The sequence below is a fragment of the Podarcis filfolensis genome, assembly GCF_964270895.1.
Source record: "Podarcis filfolensis genome assembly, chromosome: 3".
Lineage (NCBI taxonomy): Eukaryota > Metazoa > Chordata > Lepidosauria > Squamata > Lacertidae > Podarcis > Podarcis filfolensis.
This window is the reverse complement of record NC_139606.1, coordinates 92,365,554-92,384,333: the sequence shown is the minus strand read 5'-3', so window position 1 is coordinate 92,384,333 and position 18,780 is coordinate 92,365,554. Positions and strand designations below refer to the sequence as shown.

General features: G+C 41.2%; 1 protein-coding gene across 2 annotated transcripts in view; it reads left to right on the top strand.

Moving 5' to 3' along the window:
* The window catches only part of DISP1 (dispatched RND transporter family member 1), an 87,810-nt gene that overhangs the window by 22,286 nt on the left and 46,744 nt on the right, over positions 1 to 18,780 (top strand). The window lies entirely within an intron of this gene.

Genomic DNA, 18,780 nt, shown 5'->3' with positions numbered 1-18,780 from the left:
GTATTTCAGTGTGCTGCTTTAATTCACAATGTTTGCCTCAGATCTGCGAGCTGCTGAAGCACTAAGTTTGAAGTTCTGACAAGCAGATCTTGTCTTCAGGTAGATCAAACGTTTTGTGGAAGGCTGAATCAGTTTTCACTTCCAGTAAGAAATGTTGGCTATTTATTATGTCATAAAGACACAGTAAAATGCATCTTAGATTTTTGTGTTTCTTTGTTTAGAGCATTTTTGTTTAAACCCCATTTTTAATTTTCTACATCAAGTTAACAGCTGGGTTAACCGTTGCATCAAACAGATTGATGTGTGCTAGTAAAATAGAGGTTCAGTTAATGTTTCCCTTTCATCAATTTCCATTGTAAAATGCAGCAGCTGGAGAACTTTGAAGAACCACAATAGTATGTACACGTAGCTACTTGACTTTAAAGCAGTGTTTATTTTTTGAGGTAGTAATTTTTTAAAAATGCTTTGAAGTTCTGGTCATCATCTCTAGAGATGGCTTTGTAAAAAGACTACATGAGAGTTGATTCTTTAACGGGATTAAATCAGTGTTTTTGTTTTTACCAGCTATTACTATGCTACAGACTGTGTGGGGCAGGGCAGGTGTAGGATTTTATCATGTTTGACTATATTCCTGTGTGGATATTTGCTTTCTTGACATAGCTGTATTATGATAATGAACAGGGTGGTAAGAGATTTCCTGTTTTGGGAGATTCATAATCACAGAACATGGCAAACGTGATTTTTTTTGTGTGGTGTTACACCAGTCTCTTTCAACAGCAGTATGCATACATGTACACAACTTAAAATGTCCACTGAAACCCCTGATTGGTCCAGACTTCTGAGGAGGATGCACACAGGTCTTTATAAATGTTTTGTGCTTGAATATGATAGCCATACACTGCTTATGGCCTTTCCCCAGTTGATGTAGAAGTTAACTTTTATTTATATTTTCCTGGATCTTTGTTGGGGTATGTTCTTACACTTACACCTTAAAACTGATCTGCTCATTTAGTATTAGTTATATCTAACCTCTTTGAAATATATGTTTAGGGAAGTTTTTAATGCTTGATGATGTTGCTTTTTTATTATTGTTATTGGTGTTCTGTTGAGAGCCACCCAGAGTGGCTGGGGAAACCCAGCGAGATGGGTGGGGTATGTATAAATAAATAAATATTATTATTATTATTATTATTATTATTATTATTATTATTATTATTAATGCCTTTTTGAACCTTTTCTACCTGCTTTAAGACTGAGGTAGGAAAAAATAATATTGCAGTTGGCCCTTCTCTAGGAAAGACTTTTCCATAACAAAAATCGCATGTTATAACTGGTGTGGCTTCATACTTCAGGTGATAATTGTGCTCCTCACTTAAAAACACGACACATGTAAAGTGTGAAGGATATTCTAAACTTTGAGCATCAAGGTATTTGCATCACAGGGGCGGTTGCTGAATCAGGACTATGCGGAGATGTGCGCATGGATCTGAATCAATTTTAGTTGCATAAGCGGACAGTGACTTTGGAAATTAATGCATGTATATACAGCAGCTTTGGTCTTTTGGCAGTCATTAAGTGGTTAGTCTGAAACTAATTAAGCCCCATGAAGGATTTATGGCATACCTTGTCATCTCCCTTAAATATGTTTTTCACATTGTTGTAACATCTTCTAAATGGAATTTTAATGCATGCTTTAAACTTGATACTGATTAGCCAGTACAAACTATCTTGAATTTTGGGCGGGAAAGCCCTAGGCACAAATCCTGCAGCAAGGTCCTCCAGGGTGAGGAGGTTTGCATCTAGTGGAAAGGAAGCCCTGTAACCAAGACTCCACCACTTCCACACACACACCCCTTATGGGGGGAGGGAACCATGTTTAAAAGTGCTAAGTAAAGATAGCTATCCACCTGTCCCCTCCCTCTCCCTGCCCTACTTCCTCCAATTGGGGTTCCCATAGGTGGTCGCCCTCAAATGGTGATGAAAAGAGTAGCAAGGCTGGTTGCGCCGGTGAGTTTTGAGGATCCACCTCAGGTGACAATGGGTAGTCTGCCTTGGAGGAGCGAGAGCCCACCCATGTGGCTGTCTGTGGACCCTGCCTGACTTCCCTTTTGTGGTGGCATTTCTTTGCATGTTCAGTCCCAGAAACCTCCCCCCCCCCCAATAAATTCACACTCAAATTTTTGGTTTGGTTTTTGGCAGAATTCAGGCCACAACTTTATTGATTACAGAAAGTGACTGGTTGCATAGGCTCTGGTTCGACTAGCTCCCTGCCATGCAGGTAGCGCTGACCCAGGGCACCAGCATAGGTCAGCCAAGGGTGAACACCTGGATAAGTGGAAAGCCGGGAACGGGCTAGCTCTGCCATCCAAATGTCCCCCTGGACTCAGGCATGGGCACAACCCCCTCTCAGGGGTTGACCAAACCATTGAGTCCCTGGATTCCTTTAATGGAATACCCTTCACATAGGGATGACGAGAGCGTTCTTCCATCCCTATCACCTGAACCAGAGCCTATCCGCAACTACGCAGCAGGCAAAACCCAAATGGCAACAGCCTATCAGCCAAGTGGGGAAAATTCCTGCAGTGCCCCTGTCCTAACGACAGACGACACACAACGACATAGTAAGGTCAAGCGCAACAAGCCCTGAAAGTAGGGAGAGGTGGGCGGGTGTTCCGAATGCACACATCAAAAGAGGAAGCTCTGGGTCATGTGCATGGGCATAAATAGGTCCCTCGAACTGTTTAGACTGCGTCCCATTGGCCAGACTGTACCCAGCTTCGAGGGACCTACCAATCGGGTGTTGTGGCTAACCAATTGTACCCACCCACAACACAGGGTGTCAGTTGTCCAGGTCTCACCGCAATACATGCCCTCTTTAAGGGAGGACCCGATTTGCCTGAGGTTCTCTGCCTGTGTGTGTGTATATTTATGCAAATGCTGGTAGAGGGTGCCAAACTGGATCTTTGACCCTGGTGAAATAAAGGCTAGTTTCACCGCTGCTTCTATTATGTGCATGTATCTCTTTTAGTCTTGAGTAAATTATGACTGGATGCGGGTGGTGCTGTGGTCTAAACCACAGAGCCTAGGACTTGCCGATCAGAAGGTCGGCGGTTTGAATCCCCACGACGGGGTGAACTCCCATTGCTCGGTCCCTGCTCCTGCCAACCTAGCAGTTCGAAAGAACGTCAAAGTGCAAGCAGATAAATAGGTACCGCTCCGGTGGGAAGGTAAACAGCGTTTCCGTGCGCTGCTCTGGTTCTCCAGAAGTGGCTTAATCATGCTGGCCACATGACCCGGAAGCTGTACGCCAGTTCCCTCAGCCAGTAAAGTGAGATGAGCGCCGCAACCCCAGAGTCGGTCACGACTGGACTTAATGGTCAGGGGTCCTTTACCTTTAAGTTATGACTGGGTGTGTGCTCACTGGAAGGACAGATCGTGAAGCTGAGGCTCCAATACTTTGGCCACCTCATGAGAAGAGAAGACTCCCTGGAAAAGACCCTGATGTTGGGAAAGATTGAGGGCACAAGGAGAAGGGGATGACAGAGGACGAGATGGTTGGACAGTGTTCTCGAAGCTACCAGCATGAGTTTGACCAAACTGCGGGCGGCAGTGGAAGACAGGAGTGCCTGGCGTGCTCTGGTCCATGGGGTCATGAAGAGTCGGACACGACTAAACGACTAAACAACAACAAGTTATGTATAATATTCAAGGAAGGTTATAAAGAATTCTGGTTTTGTGTAGGGGTGTCAGAGAATATGTAAGCTTTGCCTCTCATGGAGAACCTGTTGTAAAGCTAGAGATTCATTATGAGACACTGACTTGCGATAGCTGTGTTTTGTGATGGCCTCTGGCTTTTGTGGGGCGGGGATGCTGGCCACATGACCCGGAAGCTGTACGCCAGTTCCCTCAGCCAGTAAAGCGAGATGAGCGCCGCAACCCCAGAGTCGGTCACGACTGGACTTAATGGTCAGGGGTCCTTTACCTTTAAGTTATGACTGGGTGTGTGCTCACTGGAAGGACAGATCGTGAAGCTGAGGCTCCAATACTTTGGCCACCTCATGAGAAGAGAAGACTCCCTGGAAAAGACCCTGATGTTGGGAAAGATTGAGGGCACAAGGAGAAGGGGATGACAGAGGACGAGATGGTTGGACAGTGTTCTCGAAGCTACCAGCATGAGTTTGACCAAACTGCGGGCGGCAGTGGAAGACAGGAGTGCCTGGCGTGCTCTGGTCCATGGGGTCATGAAGAGTCGGACACGACTAAACGACTAAACAACAACAAGTTATGTATAATATTCAAGGAAGGTTATAAAGAATTCTGGTTTTGTGTAGGGGTGTCAGAGAATATGTAAGCTTTGCCTCTCATGGAGAACCTGTTGTAAAGCTAGAGATTCATTATGAGACACTGACTTGCGATAGCTGTGTTTTGTGATGGCCTCTGGCTTTTGTGGGGCGGGGATTAGAAACCAGAGCCCTTCCATAGTGCAGTAATATCAATATTGCGACCCTTTTCTTTGGGCAAGTTAGTTAGAAAGCTCTCTTTGACTTTAATTATTAGTTTACCCTGCCATGTGAGCAGAGCACCTCCTAAATCCGGTTTGTGCCTTGAAGGCGTGAGAATTTCTCTACTGCTTGAGGTCTGTGCAAATCATCTGCACTACAAAGGAATCACATCTCAGTCCATTTTGGTAATCTGGGAAGGACAAATATTTAGAAACGGCTGTGTAACAATAGCAAAAGGAGAAGTAAATTAAAGTGTGCTGGGATCTTGTCCTAAATTGTATTTGACTTGAAGTTCAAGAAGGAGAAAAATGCCTTCTTTGGTTTAGTTTTTTAAATGGGAGGAGGAACTAGAGCATCCCAAGAAAGCAAAAATAAGCATTTGCTTTGTTGTTTTTAAAATAGTGTCTCCTTTTAATTTGATTTTTAAAAAAATACATTGGTGTAGCACAAGCTTTATTTTATAATTCAGATCAGTTGAGAAATGGTTTTATTTGTCTTGGCTGTTGCACCTTTATTTAATGTACTTAAAACATTTATCCTCTGTTGAGCTTTAGAGATCACGGTGAACATGTAAAATTAGGAATTAGCAAATAAAACTCTCAGTATAATATTGCAGCACTGCAATATTGTGGAGTATTTGTGTATATTCTGCACATGATCAGAAACCTGCTCCACCTGACATAAATATGCTTCAGAATAAAATAATTAAATGTGCAGTAAAAAAGACACCATAATAAAGTGAAAACTCTGAGGCCCTGTCGTTCTGCCCAGTATCTGAACTGGGGACTCTGAGGCCTGATTTATAGTTGTTGTAGAGAGGAGTGATATAAAATTATTAAATTGTGAGTGACCTGACTTGGTTCTCTGAAGGTTTTAGAGCCTACTTCAGGCACAAAGAGAGGGAGTTGTGAAAGGTTGTTCTTTGTAACAGGCAGACTTTACGAAGTCAGTGGATCCTGAGGCAGATGGATGCCAACAAGGGGAAAGTGAAACAAGTAGATTGGCCATGCCTGGCTTAAATACCTAAGAGCCTGACCTTTTGATCCAGCAGGGGAAATACAGCAGGACCTTCTGCCTGCTGATTTTAGGCATCCAAATATTTCTAGTTCCTTGTAGCTCAAATCTCCAGCTGTAGCAAGCGAAAAACTGATTTTTGCTTAGTAGTCTTTGTTGGAACTACAGCTGCAGAGAACATTCAGTGTGTGACTTATAGAATCATAGAGTTAGAAGGGACAACAAGGGTCATCTGGTCCAACCCCTTGCAATGCAGGAATCTTTTTGCCCAACACGGGGCTCAAACCCACAACTCTGAGGTTAAGAGTCTCATGCTCGACCAACCGAGCTATCAGGATCTTAAGAGGTTAATTCTGTTATTGGTCTAACTGACAGCAAACTTAATTGGCTGGAGGTTCTAGTCTGTTGGGTTTTGGCTGTGAGTGAAGAGGAAGATTGAAATTTGAGTAATGGAGGAATTGGAGGGGAAAGTGGTTCTGCAGGCAGTTTCCTCCCTTTTTAGGCTTGACGTAACAAAGACAACCCCCACCCTTCATTTCTCATCATATTATATGCTGTTCTTGTTCAGTTGGTTAGCATTAAAGTATTATCAGAATTTCATTTTCTATCTGGACTCGATTCTGCTTTATTCTTGTCGCTCTAATAATGGTGGTTGGACACATTAAATACACACAAACAGTTAAGTGCAAGGTATTGAACCTGAGATCTTTTATGTACAGTACTTGAATTTAGGAAAATGCCTCTTGAGCAAATAGTTTGAAGTCCAGTCCTCATACACTACATCTCTTTCAACCCCTACCTTCCAGCCAGGCAAGGAGCCACACAATTTCTCTGCCATAACAAAAATATTCTGTTTCTACTATAGCTCTATGAAGACACACTGTTTTTTTTTTGGGGGGGGGGTTTGAGCTGGCAAGTTTTATGTTTTATTTCCTTCTCATTACTGTACATGGAAAAGCACAAATTTGCTATAAGGTTTAGCCAGATTATTTAATGATGAGAAGCAGTACAAAGTCATGGTTCTGCTCTTAGTATATTTTAGCAGAGCCTGTTGTATGGCTGGCTGCTTATTTAACATATCTGTGAATGTTAAAAGAACAACCACATTAAAAATCACATTAAAATTACTGGTCCATGGGTTTGTCACATTCTAAATTGCTTAACATTTTGCATTCAATTAGACCAAATGAAAGTTGTTGTTTTTTGGCAGAACAGTTTGGTAGCTAGCAATGTCAGTGTCTGCTTGCCTTCTTTTTCTTTTTCCGTACTTGCCTGCTTTAAAGTGCTTTTGTTTCTGATCTTCATGAGCAACTGATGATGAGCCGAGTGTGAACGAGCGCTGATGGTACTCTCAGTGTATTGTGCATAATTTCCCCTGACCTGAACTGTAGCCTGTATTGTTGGGTAGAAGTGTGATACAGCACACCAACCCTTCTGAGAAATTATAGGGGTGGAGCCAATCTAAACACTGTTTTCATTAGCCTTCAGATTACTGAGAATGCTTGTCAGAAACCTTTGGTTTTGGAGGGTGATGTCATGATCATTGCACACGTTGCTTTTACAAGGGGGCAAATATACAAAAAAGGCCTTGTGCAGTTCAGCCCTGAGATTGGACATGATGACACTTTAACAAGTATATCTTGGAGAGAGGGAAAAGGAAGGGTCTGTCCAAAGGAAAATGTGAAACTTTGTTATTTTGCATTTTATGTACCGTTGGTTGTTACTTTTTATATATAGTTACTCCACTTTTACTAAGGTTATTTGAGATCACTTTGATTAAGATCCTACAACTCAAACATGCATTTATTTTAATATTAAGACTGTATTCCTAAGGTTGCAAGGGAGAGGAACTGAAGGCATTTGAACTGCTTTATCCTGCACCTGGCTGGGCCTATATGCAAGTTTCCGACAACAACTGTACTCTTAACGCTTTCCCTTGCCCTTTGACTGGCAGTGGCTTTTCAGACAGGAGTCTTTCTCATCCCTACCTGGAGATACCAAAGATTGATCCTGGGACCTTTTCCATACAAAACATGTGGTCTACCATGAGGTAGAGGAAAAGGGAAGGAGAGATTTAGACATGCTTTAAATTTCTCTCTGGTTTGTGGCCTGTCACAGTGCCAAGAGGACTTTGGACCCAAGCCACATCTCAAGATAGCCCCCTTCTGCTTCTTCAGATTATGGAACTCTAACATCTGTTGGCTTTGAAGGAACCAGCCATAGGGAGGGAGTCTGTGACATCAGATGTCTTACATTGGAGGGGTAGATTTGACCTAACTTGCAGCCCCTGGAATGCCCTTCCAGATATTGTAGGATTATGCTCTGGGTTTCTTCATTTTGACAGTTTTCAGGGTCCTACTATAGAATCATTATATCGGCCTTTGTTTCCCTACCATTGGGGAAGGCTCAAGGGAGAAGTTCGGTTTTGCAGATGGGTTGTTTCAAAATAGAGATGGACTTCTTACCCACTTGAGAAGTTGGCTGCTTCTTTGTAGTGCACACTCATCCCTGTAGCTTTCAGATAATTTTCACTTCAAGGCAGAGATGCCCCTGGTTGGCTAATTTTGTGTGTGTGTGTGTGTGTGTGTGTGTGTGTGTGTGTGTAAGAGAGAGAGATCAGACCAGCACCTAATTGGTGCTAAACAAATATTTAGCTCGTGACAAAACTTTCTGTTTGAGAGCAGCGCCTTCATTTCATATTTGATATGTTTGTATCAGCACCAGGTGAATAGTCTTTCTGTTTTCTCAAAATTGATGACTGTTTCATGGTTAGTTACTTTACACAGGTTGACTTATGGGGAAACGAAATTGCCCTCAAGTGTATCGATCAGGAATCAGCTTCTGATTTGATTCCAAACTAGCTTTGATTATGGCACTTCCATGTGCTTAAACAAGAATTGTCCTGGGAACTTAGAGCAGGGTCCAAGTTTTAAGACAAAAAGGGGCATACAGATGAAATTCAAAGCCTCCTTACCTGCAGCCCCCACTCTTCTGCTGTGCATCGGCAAAACACTTTGGGGAGAAAAGCTGTAAGTGATGGGGTAGTTTTGTACTTTGCATCTGCGAACTCTTTTTGGCTTCAGAATCAGACCTTTCCCCGCAAATGTTCTTGATTGATTGGGGAAGTTCATGTTTAAGTGCATGGGATTGCCATCATCAATTATATTTTCGTCCTTGGCTTCTTATTCTTACGGTGTGGATTGTAAAAGTTATACATATAGCGCAATTGTGAAAGCAGCATCTAAACTAGCATTGATGCATATCAGTTTGTTTGCCTCTGTCACTGCTGTAGAAGACTGTTGTGCAGTGCCTAACTTGGTGTTTGGAAGAGTTCTTATCCTGTGCACATCTCCTTCTGGTAGCTTAAAAAAATCATTTGTCATTAGTTAAATTTATGGTGGCAGTTTTAGATTTTGAGGAAGCTCTAGTGACCTCTCAGGTAATTCAGTGAACCTGTCACTAATAATTCCATTCCTTAGCTAATAGTACAGAGTTTAATACAGAAATTATGAGCTAGGCCTCTTTCCCCCCAGGGAAGATTTTTTTTTTTAAAAAAAACGTTTTTGAAGGGTCAAGGTGCATGTGTAGTGTATTTAAACAGGGGTTAGGAGATTTTGTACTTTGAAGAGGAGTTAAGCTTTCGCAAAACTATAAAAGTGTTCTCTTTTTAAGAACACTCTTGGTATAAATCAGTTATATAATAACCCTTGATTCTTAACTTTCTGTTCCTTACCATGAAACTATACACAAATTAATATGAACGCTATTGGAATATCGGTGTACTTCCAAAGTTTTACATAGTTCTAGTATTACAACAGTTCCAATTTGCCCAGCCATATACAGTATGTGGGCTCTGTCCTCATAACTTTCTGGCCTGGCTACAGGTTTTAGGGACTTGGGAATGTGAGAAGAAAGAAAGTTGTTTTAGACTGTTGAAGATGGAGTCTGAGGCTTGCACTGTCTGTCTGTCTGTCTGTCTGTCTGTCTGTCTGCCTCTGTGCTGTGGTTGGCATGGAATTAATTAGCAGGCTCATATGTTGTGTGAAATTTGTCCCCATCATCAGTATTTTTTGGAACCCTTTTCCAAACCCTTTTTGGAATACCCTTTTCACTGGTATTACAGATGTTGAAAAAGTTTTTGAAAGGAAACTGAGAGCCTGTAGAATGCAAAGGCTGACAAAGTTAATTTGGAACTAAGTGTTAAAACACTTATCAGCATTACAACACACTTTTAAAAGTAAAATAACACTGAGAATTACAGGTGGGTTTCCTCTCCCCCCCCCCAACTTGGTTGTCATGGGTGCGGGGAGAGAACCAGTTTCATATGCGTAATATTAGCTTTTCTGCAAGTACAGCTCTTCACTCATTGCTGTTGGAGAAGATGGAGCCTGAAGCGCCTTCCCATATAGAGCTTCCAAAAACAGCTATGATATATATTGTAGTTATATAATTGATCATCATTCAACTATATTTTCTTACTTGTGAATAACAGTGAGGAGGCTGACAAATCCTGCATTAGTTTAAGGGCTACGGAAAGCTGTGCAGTGGGAGCATATACCTCCTTCATTGCTCAAGGTTTAGGTTTTTTGAATGTTAAGCTGGTGCAACTGTAAATAGGTTGAACGTTTCCCATAGCCTTGGTGAGTTTGGAAAGGAGCCCTGATAAATTTGTGGCAAGGAGGCACGATGGATTATTTCCTTCTGTCTCTTCAGAGACTGTCAGATCTATGTAATGTCAGTGCTTTTTTTAAAAAAATGAAGATATGAGGGTACTTAATTAAAATTTTAAATTATTATTATTATTATTATTATTATTATTATTATTATTATTATTATATCCCACCCATCTGGCTGGGTTTCCCAGTACTTGCAAGAGTGAGCCAACACATGTGCAAATAATCTTAAATGCGCATGATGATTAGCGATTTCTATGACTTATTGCCTTGAAATTAATGATAACTTTATTAAATAAGTCACAGTAAGTTAAAGTCCCTTAGTTCTGCTAGTGGAATGGCTTGCACAGGAGACGGCCAGGAAGGCAGCACAGTTATTGCTGCTGGTTGTGAAGCAGATTATGGTATCCCTGATACTTGTTGCATAACAAATTTCCGCTAGTGTTGCGATGGATTTCTTATTGTGCAGCCATTATTCTTGTGCTTAATGCTACTGCAACAGCCCTTGCACTGACAGTCAAAAAAATGTTGAATTTGGGCTTCTGTTTTGAAGAAAATAGTTGAATTTATGCATTGTTTTCAAATAAAAATAAAAATTATCTCATATATTTGTTGAACTAATCCATTTTTAAAAGTTACCAGCTTATAATTAGAGCTGGTGGTTTTCGTTTAGTGTGCGCTATGCAAAACTGGAGTGTCCCAGAGACATTTAACACATGCTTCTGAAGGCACTGAAGGTTAGCTCTCTCAAAGCCCGGCCATTGATTTATCTGCATGCAAAAGGAATTCCCAGAGGCTCCCATCTCTTTGCCAAGAGACAACTAGAAAATATTGTCTCCGCATTGGAAGAGCTGCGTTTGGGCAGTGCTCTCAAACCCAAGCAGCCTAGTGAATAAACATTTAAATTTGTGCTCAAACAACATTTTCTCTTGCCTTGTCTGCTTCAGCCTTCATTAGTGTGTCAGCAAATCTCAGATCAGATAAAACCTTCTGTATGAGCTGTTGCAATGTCCGTTTACTCAAATCACTTGGACCTCTTTTGTAAAGAAAAAAACTCCTGTAGTCTTAATACTTATTTCATTACCCTAAGCAGGAAAAAGTGTAGGTGCTGAATAAAGGCAGCTATTAGAGTCCATGGTGTTACAGTTCTCTGACTTAAGCATCAACCTCCCAGGTTGATGCCATAACTGTTCATTTGATAAAAGAAACATTTATGAGAGCCATATACATAGCTTAAGTTGTCCCTAATTGAACATTCACAGCCTCCCCCTTTGTGTATGGAAAAACTTTAGCACAGGCAGATTCCAGAAGCCTGCAGAGAATGTAATACAGTGTTATAGAATATTCATTTGTTAAATGCCAAAAAACGCAAATCGAGTAAACCAAACGAGCCATCATAAGATGCAAAGCAGCAGAGATTTATATATATATATATATATATATTTATTAATGGCTGCACTCCAATTCATCTAGCCATGTAAAGAGTTGATATCATCTCATAAAGCTTAAAAACATAGCCATGATGAAAACAAACATAAAACATCAATAACAGTCTTGCATAATGCTAGTTAATAATGAAAGGTAGTGTTCTAAATTAGCTGGGTGAGTTTTGCCACTGGCAACCATGTGGAAACCTCTGGATGCTAGGTTGGCAATGGACGTCTCCATCTAGCTGGCCTCTCCAGTTTTCTTAAGCAGGCAAGCAGAAGAGCTTATTTATTGTACTTATAATTATATATATTTATACACCTTTTTCTACAAGGAGTACATGGTTCTTCCACTGCTCAGTTAATCCACATAACACCCTTGTGAGGTAGGTTAGGTTGAGAAGCAAAATGTCACATAGAAAAGGATCTGAAATATTTTCCTTGAAGCTTGAATCTGTTTTATTCTGTGTTGTTGTATTTGATGTACCGGTATTTGATGTTTAAATGTCTTGTAAACATTTGAGGGTTTTTTTTTCCTTTAAAATGTAAAGCGATATAGACATGAAATGAATAAGAACAATAATTGGACCTGCGCCAGTAGCAAAACACTCCTGGAACTGGGGGAAATTTGAACACTGCTGCAAGACCCTGAGGCGTAGATGCTATGTGATCCAGCATCACCTGGAACCAGCTACCCACATATAAGCAGAATCACTACAACCCAGTGTTGTCTCCACCCAGCTTGGACCACTGCTCCAGAATTCCATGACTGATGATACGGAAAGCTGCTGAGAGATCTATTGTTACTAGTTCTCCTGAAACTAGTAACAATAGAGATTCCCAGGACTCTTCATGATACTAATAGTAATTAATAAATACATACCCCACCCTTCTGGCTGGGTTTCCCTTGTATGGTTTCCCTTGAATACAGTGCGGCTTCCAAACTTGTAAGAGTTGACCAGGGTGTGGGTGGGTGCAGTTAGACAGCTAGCTCCGATATGGTGGTTGTGCTTTTCACCTTGTCTTAATTCTCACGAGGTAGAATTGAGAATACTTCCTTTTTGTTCTAACAGCATTGTACATAAATGGACAGGTGATGTCTTCTCTAGATGCCTGCCAAGCAATGTAATCAGTGTATAACATCAAGATGGTGGGATTTCTAAAGTACCAACCTTGTCCAATTTATGAAGTGCTGCATGTGGCTTTTTGCATCATTTATTATGTTTACGGGTGATGGACTCATATCATCTCCCGCCTTGGCTGCTTGTAAAAATAGCCCAGTCTGGGGGTTTGCGTATACTTGTTCAAGTTTCCTATTAGTTGTAACTCATAGTGGAAAGCCAACACCTGTGATAATGGAATGCATATGACTGTGTAACTTTGTATAAATGTTAGTACAGCTGCACTCCAGTGTAAGTCATTTATTATTGGTGCATGTTTGTCAGATCAGGCAACTTGCTTGAAGTTACAAACAGGCGTGTTAAACTCTACTTTAGAAAGTCAAGCTTCTATGACGGTTGAAACAATTTAATTTCCTCATCCAATTTTATACATTTTGAGAAAGCTACACATTTTGAATGTTATTTGAAACATGCAAATTTTTGCACCTTTTAATATTTTAAACCATACGCTGTAGTTTGATTTCTTTCAATAAATTTGGTTTACACCAGTTGTTTAACAAGCCTTTATGGTATATGATGGGGGGGGGCTGAACTGATCTGCATGATTTGTTTGTGTTGTGACTTTTAAAATCGTAACATAAATTTTAATATTTACATTTTTATACTTATTCTGAGATCACTTGCAGTTACTTTATGGGTCCTGCAAATGCATGGCAAGTTGCTGTTATGAGTAGCCAAATACACAGGAAATGTGTCAAAATGAGACCATATTCACAAACAACTAGAAATTGTTGAAGGCATTATTCCTCCCCATGTGTGCACTGTTGCACATGTGAGAAGGGATAAGCATAGTGTCCACGCCCTGCTTAATGCTTGGGTACCATAGATATTTTCTTATTTTTAACAGAATAATGCAGTCCTCTAGCCATCTTCCTCCTCTTGTGGATCTTGCTCGGTTTAAAAAATGACGTGTCCAAGGGTTTTATCATCTGGGGGAAGGAAAATGGGCACAGTGATGTAGTAATAGTAGTTGCTAGTAGTAATTTTTCACTGTACATAGGACAATGTGATCTTGAAAGATACCATACCATCAGCTGCCTCAAAGCGACAACTTAAGTCATAGTACACACCAGACCTATCCATTCTTAAGGAAGAATGCTCACTGGAAGGACAGATCGTGAAGCTGAGGCTCCAATACTTTGGCTACCTCATGAGAAGAGAAGACTCCCTGGAAAAGACCCTGATGTTGGGATAGATGGAGGGCACAAGGAGAAGGGGACAACAGAGGACGAGATGGTTGGACAGTGTTCTCGAAGCTACCAGCATGAGTTTGACCAAACTGCAGGAAGCAGTGGAAAACAGGAGTGCCTGGCGTGCTCTGGTCCATGGGGTCACGAAGAGTCGGACACGACTAAACGACTAAACAACAACAACACACCATAGTGCATGCTGTTATTCCAAGATCAGATGAGGTTGTCTCTTAGTTGTCAGAATAACTGGACCTTGGGGTACATTACGAAACAAATGATTGAATTAGCCAGCAGGGAAAAAGCAAGTCAGACTGTACTTATTTAATTTCTTTGGACTTGTTCCTGCATATTTGCAGAATATAATATGCATGTATGCATTCTTATGTTTATAGGTCCATAAGTGCTATTAAGGTTGGCATAGGGCCAGCTATCATACCTCATAATACGCCACCAGAGCTTTTAAGCTGCTAAGGTAAGATACATATGACCCAACTCCACCAATGTCACACATTCCTTTGCTTATAACCAGCTGACTGTGTGTAGCGGAGATCAGCCTGTTTAACAGATTTTGTGGTTTGATTGAAACTCCACAGGTGTGTGTAGTGTTCCTTTTGAACTCAAGAGCTTATATTGTTGGTTAGCTTATCCATAAAGAATTGAAATTAAAGCATGCCTGCTGAGGTTATTAGTCGGCCTCTATTGTATGAAACCCTTTTGGTTTCTTTACTTAAATGCCTGTCTTCACTACACGTCTCTATCACAACCACACCTATTTATTTATAGAAAGAGAAGATTCTTATGTCTGAAATGCAGTAGGTAGCAGAAAATTGGCCGATAAAATTATGCTTATGGAAATGATCATCACTAGTCATAGAAGCAAAACAGACAGATTTCTACTGCTCATGAATTGTGACTTCACAGCTGAACTAGGCATCTTACTTCTTTTCATACATGTTTAATAAGAAGTGGCTGCCATAGAGGCCAGTTGCATTTCTATAGTCTTCCATTGGTTTTCAGCCTGTCTTCACATGTTAACAAAATGCTTGTTCTTATTTTTGAGAGTTTGGCTACATCTTTCTTCAACATTTCTCTGGTTACTAGGATGCTGCATAATGCTAAGCTGAGTAATATGTGCAAGTCTCTGATTTGACAGTAATTCATGTCTGGGTCTGTATTGTCAAGGGCTGCTCTAGTCTCCAGACAGTAGTCCTAGGGCTAGAATTATATTGAGAGATTTTACTTTCTTGGGCTCCATGATCACTGCAGATGGTGACAGCAGCCACGAAATTAAGAGACGCCTGCTTCTTGGGAGGAAAGCAATGACCAACCTAGACAGCATCTTAAAAAGTAGAGACATCACCTTGCCAACAAAGGTCCGTATAGTAAAAGCTATGGTTTTCCCAGTAGTGATGTATGGAAGTGAGAGCTGGACCATAAAGAAGGCTGATCGTCGAAGAATTGATGCTTTTGAATTATGGTGCTGGAGGAGACTCTTGAGAGTCCCATGGACTGCAAGAAGATCAAACCTATCCATTCTTAAGGAAAGTGCTCACTGGAAGGACAGATCGTGAAGCTGAGGCTCCAATACTTTGGCCACCTCATGAGAAGAGAAGACTCCCTGGAAAAGACCCTGATGTTGGGAAAGATGGAGGGCACAAGAAGAAGGGGACGACAGAGGACGAGATGGTTGGATAGCGTCTTCGAAGCTACAAACATGAGTCTGACCAAACTGCTGGAGGCAGTGGTAGACAGAAGTGCCTGGCGTGCTCTGGTCCATGGGGTCACGAAGAGTCGGACACGACTAAACGACTAAACAACAACAACAAATACAACTTAACCCTTTTGCATGAGCCCTTGCTCATTAATAACGTCTTCAAGGAGGTAATGGCCAAAGTATTGCATATAAAACCTAAGGAATGATGTTCCACTGAGGTGCATAGAATCTTTTTCGCAGCCCTTGACTATTGTAGCTTTCCCAGGACAATGGTGCATGTCATTTGTGGAAGAGTGTGGTTCCAGTTACCTTTAAAGGAGCAATTGCATAACTTGGGAATTCTTGCTGCCCTGTTTAGGGAAGTTTTTAATGACTGATGTTTTAATGTATTTTTAATCTTTTGTTGGAAGCCGCCCAGAGTGGCTGGGGAAACCCAGCCAGATGGGCCGGATATTATTATTATTATTATTATTATTATTATTATTATTATTATTATTATTATTATTCCTGTCTCACCTTTGCTCCCGGATGCTTAGTTGACAGTTGTACCCATGAGTGTCATTCACCTCTTCTGAAATAGTGTAATAAAAAAAGTAATGTAATATGTAATATGCCTTCCTGGAAGACGGTGATTTGGGCACTGTGGTATGTTCCTTTCTGGATTAATTACTGCAGTGCTCTGAATCGCAGTGAAGGAAGATTTTATTTCAGTGATTTAAATCAACAAGTTAAAAGGCTGATTTAAGAACATAAGAAGAGCCCTGTGGATCAGAGCAGCTGGCCATCTAGGCCAGCATCATGTTCTCACAGTGATGCTATGGGAAGTCTGCATGAGCACAATATGTAGATGGATAACTCAGTTGATTAGAGCGTGGTGCTGATAGCGCCAAGGTTGCAGGTTCGATCCCCAGTTGCATGTTCCTGCATTGCAGGGGATTGGACTAGATGATCATCAGGGTCTCTTCCAACTCTACAATCCTATGATTCTTCCTATTTCTGCTCCCTAACATGCAATGTGCTTTGGCCATAGCTGGGTCAGCATCTTAAACCAACCATCCACAGGATTTCTTTCCTTGTCAGTTACTGCCAGTTCAGGCACTATATATGTGAGGTTAGATTTTTATTTATTTTTAATTTTTGCCCCAACATGCATCACTTTCCGCTTGTTTGTTTTGCCGTTGCAATATTATTGCCCATTTACCACATTTGGGTAGATCCTTTTCAAACTCCTCTCAGTGCCTTTTTGTTTTGACCATTTGTTGTCACCAGCAAACTTTGCTCTCTCACTATTCACTTCTAACTCTAGATCACTTATGAACAAGTTTAAAAGCTCAGGTCCCAATATAGATCCTGAGGGACCCTGCTTCTTACATCCTTACATTGTGAGAACTGCCTTTGTTTTATTTTTTTACCGTCTGCTTCCTGTTCTTTAACCCACTACTGATCCATAAGAGGGCCTGCCCTCTTACCTCATGAGTAAGCTTGGTTTGCTTCCTCTTTGATGAGGGACTTTTCCAAGAGCTTTTTGCAAGTCAGAGTATGCAGTGCCATCTAGATCACCCCATCCACGTGCTTTTTGACTCTCGAAGAACAAAACAGCTTCAAGTGGATTTGTTTAAATATAAATGGTCTATAAAAATAATCCAAATAAATAAACGCTAAAAAGGTCGTACAGGGTTTCTTTTCACAAAGACTTATTCTTCTAAGTCAGGGGTAGGCAAACTAAGGCCTGGGGGCTGGATGCGCCCCAATCGCCTTCTCAATCCGGCCCGCGGACGGTCCGGGAATCAGCGTGTTTTTACATGAGTAGAATGTGTGCTTTTATTTAAAATGCATCTCTGGGTTATTTGTGGGGCCTGTCTGGTGTTTTTACATGAGTAGAATGTGTGCTTTTATTTAAAAGGCGTCTCTGGGTTATTTGTGGGGCATAAGATTTCGTTCATTTTTTTCCCCCTTCAAAATATAGTCTGGCCCACCACCTGGTCTGAGGGATGGTGGACTGGCCGACGGCTGAAAAAGGTTGCTGACCCCTGTTCTAAGTGCTTGGTAATTCTAGCTTTATCATCAGTATTGCTTTCTTTCAGTTTTCCCAGAACGGACATGTAATTTTCTAGATCTTCCTGCCCTCTATCCCTTTATAAAAATAGCTGTTACACTGTCCAATTTTCAGCCTTCCGTAATGGAGGCTGATCTTACAAGTTAAATTTTTTTGTTAGAAGATAAGCAATTTCACATTTGAAATCTCTTGGGTCGATGCCATCTGGAACTGATGATGTACTGCTTTTTATTTTGTCAGCAAGACCTAGATTTCCATCTCTTGTCACAACTGTTTACCTCAGTTTCTCAAACTTCCTTCCTGAGAAAGTTAGTTCAGGGACTGGGCTCTGTCCTGCATCTTCTTCAGTAAAGATGCAACAAATTCATTCAGCTTTTGTTGTTTAGAGCGTAGTGCTGATAACACCAAGATTGCAGGTTCAATCCCTGGATGGGACAGTTGCATATTCCTGCGTTGCAGGGTGTGGACTAGATGATCCTACGGATCCCTTCCAACTCTCCAATTCTATGATTTCCTCCTTTTGCACACCTTTTTACCTCAGATTCCGGACACATAAATTGTTTGACCGCAGATTCAGGAGACATAAAAGAAGGTGATTCGTTTATTAAACCCACTGCCACAAGATTTGGGGGCATTGGCATCTCCAGACTTAAATGTCTTTTAAAAGGGTAGACAAGTTTGTGGAGGATAGATCTATTCGACATGATACCTAAATAGAACCTTCCAGGTTCAGAGACGGATGCCTCTGCATACCAGTTGCTGGGATCTGGAGAACAATGGGAGAGGATTATTGCCTTTATTCCCTGCTTGTGAACTTCCCAGATGCATTTGACTAGCCTGGCCTCTGTTGGTAGCTGAATGTTGGAATTGGTAGACTTTTATGGACTGACTCAGCCGTGCTTCTCTGCTGTTCTTAGTGTAGAGTGGGACTATGTTTTACAAAGTGTAGTGAAAAACCCTTAAACGTGATAGATCTTACAAATGAGGTACCTGGACGCTGGAGTTTAAAGTTTCTCTAAAATA